Genomic DNA, 6,310 nt, shown 5'->3' with positions numbered 1-6,310 from the left:
CCTTCCTTCTTCTCACCTAAAATACTTCAATGAGACTTCAAACCACGACTTCAAATAGCTATTTGATTGCCCAATAAGTGCTCAACCTCCTACACTGCGCTTCTTGGGAAGAAGAACATTTCCATACTGAAGCAAAACAGATGAAATGTGGCAATAATTTTCTTTTTTAGCCGTCAGCATTTCTTTGTTGTGTAGTTGACGTTTTCAGGGCTGTTAAATACAATTATCAGTGATTTGGAAAGAGCCCTCATGACGTACTGTATCTAAAAGGAAGTGAAAGGGGTCAGACAGGGCTGTGCTTGCTTCACTACCAGGTTCGGTCCAGTGAAGCCTTTTATTTGACAAGGTTAGAAACCTTCTGCGTTTCTAAAACCGCCAAGAATGAGATTGTGGACTGTTTTAGTTGTCACCTTACTGTCGTGGATTAAAAGCCCCATCACATTTGAGTTTAAAAATGTTCTTCAAAATCGGTCCATTGTGGATTCGCTTTCCTTGGTGGCCTGAGTGCACTGCAAAAACTCAAAATCTTATCAGGAATATTTGTCTTATTTCTAGTTAAAATGTCTAATTTTTAGTCAAAAAATATCATTACACTTAAAACAAGAGTCATTACCAGAACTTATTTGACAATTTTCACCTGTTTCAAGTAAATTTTCACTTGAAATAAGTAGAAAAATCTGCCAGCGGGACAAGATTTATCTTCTTATTACAAGCAAAAAAATCTTGATGTAATCTGAATCAAGGTGTTTTAAAAATCTTGTTCCACTGGCAGAGAAATAAGACAAATATTCTTGTTAAGGTTTTGAGTTTTTTGCAGTGTGGACTCTGACTGGAGCCCAAGAGGTTTTAGTTTTTGTTTCTTTTGTGGGGTGAATGATACTAAACCTACACAGGACCCATCAAATTTGCTAGAATCTCGGAGAATCTCATCTCAGAATATTGACCATTTTGTCCACTTGTATCCCTCATTTGAGACCCAAAACTGAAAGTTTCCCTTTTTTTTATATATATATTTCTACCCCTGATTTTTTTTCCCCATTTTATCACCCAGTGCTCCTACCTAAATCAGTCCTGGGCATTGCCATCCTCTACCAACCCCGGGAGGCCCTGCACTGAGCTCAAGTCTCCTCCTTACTTGAGGAGTCAGAAATCAGAAAATCAGAATCAGAAAAAGGTTTATTGCTAAGTTTGTTAAACACACACAAAGAATTTGTTGTGGTTATTGGTGCAATACAATACAAGAGCAAATATATAATGGAAAGAGAGGCCACTTCTTTTCACCAGACAGGGTGGGGCTTCTCTGGCTGGATGTAGCACGTGGAAGTGTACATAGCCCAGGGGCCTCATTTATAAAGCTCACTTGCGCACAAAACAGGGCTTGAAAGATGCACAAGCTACCTTCTACGCAAAGGTTGGGATTTAAAAAGAAAAAACTAACCGAAAAATGTGCATATCCCTACGCCAACCCTGACCCTCCCGTAGGAACAGTCGTAAGATATGGGGAACTGGCGACGCAGGCGGTGAGGTGGTGAAATGAAGCCAGATTCATGTCATACTCTTAATGTCATCACATATCAGACTTATAATATAATAGCGCTGATCGTGTCCCTCTGTGTTTGAAGCACAGCGTCAGTCAGGACTCTGCTGCTGCAGCTGCAGTGCAGGACACGCCGGGAACCTCCTCGTACCCACCGCTTCCAACCAAAGAGTGACTGAGGACAGAACAAATGAGGGGCTCCGTAGAGAGTTTAGGGGCGTTTAGGGGTAAGGAGGAGACTTGAGCTCAGTGCAGAAAGGGGAGCGGGGCTGCCGTCCCGTCTTCGTATCACCTTCGCACAGGGTGTCTTGATGATTTACAATTACAGGCTGAGCCTACCATTAGTTTTTAAACTGTAAAAAGTGGGGGGGACATGTCCCCCTGTCCCCAGTGGAAATTGCGCCCGGCGTTTAGCGCAGCAACGGCGTGCTGCCACTCACTCGCTTTATTTTATAGCCTACTACTTTTTCTACTTTTACTGTGACCACCAAATAATGTCGCTTTCCTGTCCTCCACCTTATCCACAACATCTCGTTCTCAGTCTCCGTGAAATTTAGTGGCCCGGTGGCTCGACACGTCTCATTCATCCTGACGCGCAGCAGAAACAGACTGCAGGAAGCCGCTGCGCATGCTCAGCAGGCTCATTTATATGCAAATACAGTCATGAAGTACTTTACATTGCCCATTTATGGTATGAAGTGGGCGCGTAGAGGGCGGGATATGAGGCAAATTCAGCTGCGCAACCTTCCAGATGGACTGTGATTTATAAAGCGAAGATTGCGTGCAAGTGTGCATGCACACGGTTTTATAAATCCAGATTTTTTTTTGCGCCCGCCATTTTCGGCTTTTGGGTTTATGTGCACTTTTAGTATGAATCCTACACACTCTTTTATAAATGAGGCCCCAGGACTGCTGCATGTTTTTGTGAGGGTAGCTCACATTAGCTACCCAAGGGAACACGGGGAGAACATGCAAACTCCACACAGAAAGGCCCTTTCGCCAACCCCACCCAGGGTGCTGAAGTCATGGGCACCCACAGCATTTCCAGCGAGAATTGTGCATGACCTTCTAGCTGTAAGTTTCCCATTTTTAAAGAAAAAGTGGAAAAGTTTGTTGGATGTGATTTTGAGGATTTGATCCTTTAACCACAACTATAGATCAGAGATTAGCAGATAGATAATAGATCAAGCCTTCTATCACGCAGGATTTTTGGTTGCTTTCACAATGAAACATGCTTAATTTTGCATGATTGTTTTTTTTTTTGGCATCTTCACAGTTTTCACACAGTGTGAAGATGTTTTTCCCCCACCTCTTTCCTAGTGTCATCCTTTTTCTCACCTAATGAAAGGTTGGCGCCTACCCAAGGCTGCAGCCTCAGGCACCTGTCTACCCACATCTTATACTGTTTGTTTGTCTGTTTTGTTCTCTTTTGGACGGGTTGTACTGGAATGAAATGTCGTTCTGGCGCTGGCTCAATGACAAATAAAACACCTTGAATCAGATTACAGCAGGCATTTAGTAAATACTGGTATTTTACAATTAGGATCTTTGGAAAAACTATTCAGTTTCGGTTTCAGTATTACGAGCAAGTCCTTCATGTTGAGACACACCTCCCTGAACATCGTAGATTTAAGTGAAGACGTCCCAGTCCAGACGTCCCAGAGGAAGCTGTTCATCAGGGAAAGAGCAGAAGGTGAGTAAAGAAAGACATACGAGTTGATTTAGTGGCTGGAGTCCCTGAAAGTGAAAGACTGTGGTCAGCTTGTAGCATGTTACCCCTCAATGTTGGACGACTGGACCGTATTTCATAATGTTAAAGCAAAGTGATAAATGATTGATGGTAAAACAACTTCTCTTTGACTTGAGTGCAGCTGTATGTTGTACGACAACGCAACAATTCAGGCCTTAAATGCATCACCAGTTATGTGACAGTTACAGCATCACTCAAGCAAAAGTCCAGTGAAAACATTGTACTGTTTTAAGTTTTTACTCTACTCTGAGTCCCTCGTGGAGGATTGAACACCCTTATCGCAGGAGATTCCAGCCACCTGACCTGACGGAAGAAACTCATATCAGCTGCTGGAATCTGACATCTTATTCTGTTGAGTACTACCCATATTAATCCGTGATGATAGATGAGAGTGGGAATGTAGGTCGATTGTGAAACAGAGAGCCTTTCCTTCTGGCTCAGCCTTCTCTTTACCACAACAGACCGTTGGGGGTCTACGTTACCGTAGACGTCTGTCGATCTCACCGCTCCACTCTCCCATCACCCGTGAATAAGGCCACGTTTACACGTAGCCGGGTATTTACAAAAACGGATATTTTCCCCTCTACGTTTTCAAAAATATCCTCGTTTACACGGACCCGCATGAAAACGCTGTTAACGTCATGCCAGCCAATCAGAATCCTGGAAAAAACATCAACAAATGACACGTGTAACTTGCAGTTAAGGCTGATTTATGGTTACGCGTTACACCAACGCGTACCCTACGCCGTAGGCTCTGCGTCGATTTAACGCAGGACCATAATTCAGGCTTTACTTCCAAGACGGAACGAGAGTCTGAGAGAATTTAAAACAGGTAAAATAAAAGAAATATTGATGGTGGCCAAACTAATTGTAAACACAGGTTGCACTCATGATGCTGCTGGTGACGTTTCTGTCGCATAATGTGACGTAAATTTCCGTTTTCCTCCGTTTTCTCTGTTTCTAGACGCAAACGTGAAAACAGAGTTTTTGAAAATCTCCACTTTGGCCGGAGTTTTCAGAAATGATCGTTTTTGGGGGCTTTGACCTCCGTTTTCGTGTAAACGAACGGCCAAAACGCCTCCGTTTTTGCCCCGTGTAAACGGGGCCTAAGACCCGAAGACTGTCATGGTGCTTTTCCACTAGTACCTACTCATCCCGACTCCACTCGCCTCAGTTTGGTTCTTTTCCACTAGGGGTCTAATGTGCCAAGTAGATACTTTTCTGTAACTAATCTGCCGAGGTTCTAAGCAGCTGAGTCGGCTGTATCTGACGTCATCACACTACAGTACATGCCACCGATTGGTCTGGTGGTTGGCCAATCAGATGTCTGAGTCAGGATGTGACATCATTTCAAGAGAGACTCGCCGCTTCTTGTTCATTTTATTCGAAGAACAACGGCAGCACAAAAGTCTGCTCCGTGGTCTGATTCCGAGATAGAGACATTCTTAAACCCGGTGGCCGAGGAAAATATTCAGAGAGAGGTAGATGGGGAGACGAGGAATGAGAAAATATATCAGGAGCTTTCTCAGTCCATGTGTGCTCAGGGCCACGAACGGACTTTTCAGTACCAAGACAAACTGTGTCGCACAATCGAGTACGTCACAGCAGCTTCGCTCCAAGCCGCCTACTTCTGATCCGGGTGTGGAAAAGAAACAAGGGCAAGTTGAGTCGAGTCGAGTCGGGGTGAGTAGGTAGCTACTAGTGGAAAAGCGCCATTAAACTCCTCCACTTGAGGCAGACCCTTGTCCCACCCCTTTCCGACTGATGGTCCCAGATTTGGAGGTGCTGATTCTCACCCCTGCTGCTTCACACTCGGCTGCAAAGCGCTTCAGCGAGAGCTGAAGATCTCTCTGAGGCCCCGTTTACACGGAGCAAAAACAGAGGCGTTTTCATGCGTTTTGGCCGTTCGTTTACACGAAAACAGAGCTCAAAGTCACCAAAAACGATAATTTCTGAAAACTCCGGCCAAAGTGGAGATTTTCAAAAACTCAGTTTTCACGTTTGCGTCTAAACAGAGGAAAACGGAGATTTAGGCTTCAGAATGTCACATTATGCGACAGAAACGTCACCAGCGTCATGTGTGCGACCTGTGTTTACAATTTGTTTGGCCACCGTCAATATTTTCCTGTATTTTACCTGTTTTATATTCTAAAGTCACACTTAAAAGTAACTCCACTTCTCTGTCACTCCAAACGAAAGGCTCTCGTTCCGTCTTGGAAGTAAAGCCTGAATTATGGTCCCGCGTTAAATCGACGGCGTAGCCTACGGCGTAGGGTACGCGGCGATGCGCGCCGTACGGTGTGCGTCGCCGCGTAACCTACGCCGTACGGTGTGCGTCGCCACGTACCCTACGCCGTAGGCTCTGCGTTGGTGTAACGCGGAACCATAAATCAGCCTTAACTGGAAGTTACACGTGTCATTTGTTGATGTTTTTTCTAGGATTCTGATTGGCTGGCATGACGTTAACAGCGTATTTATGCGGATTAGTGTAAACGAAGAGATTTTGAAAACGATCTCGTGTAAACGATGACATTTTTCAAAACGTAGAGGGGGAAATATCCGTTTTTGTAAATACCCGGCTATGTGGAAACGGGGCCTGACAGAACCAAACAATGAGTGCAACTATCACTCAGTTCACACAGGGACTGAATAGCCCATAACAACAGACCTGGTACCCCTTACTCCTGGAGCAACCCCCTAAAGGACACCCAGAGGAACACGGTCAAATGTCTTCTCCGAGTCTACCAGCCACATGTCGACTAGTTGGACTTCCTAATTGGAAGTGTTGGTGGGATGGAGAAGATCCTGGAAGTTTCCCTTCCCCCATCTAACGGCATCCCCATTAGAGCCAATACAGCACACCACCCTCACTATATAATGTGTTGGTGAACCTCTGCTTTCCCCCCTGAACCTCCTGATGGTTTGCCAGAATCTTCTTTGGGCCTTTCTTTGGACAGATTATGTCTCAGGCTCGACGATCTCCAATAAACTGCATCTGAGTCGTAAAACCGTTTCAGAATAAT

Source organism: Cololabis saira, chromosome 24 (assembly GCF_033807715.1).
Source record: "Cololabis saira isolate AMF1-May2022 chromosome 24, fColSai1.1, whole genome shotgun sequence".
Lineage (NCBI taxonomy): Eukaryota > Metazoa > Chordata > Actinopteri > Beloniformes > Belonidae > Cololabis > Cololabis saira.
This window is presented reverse-complemented; position numbering follows the sequence as displayed.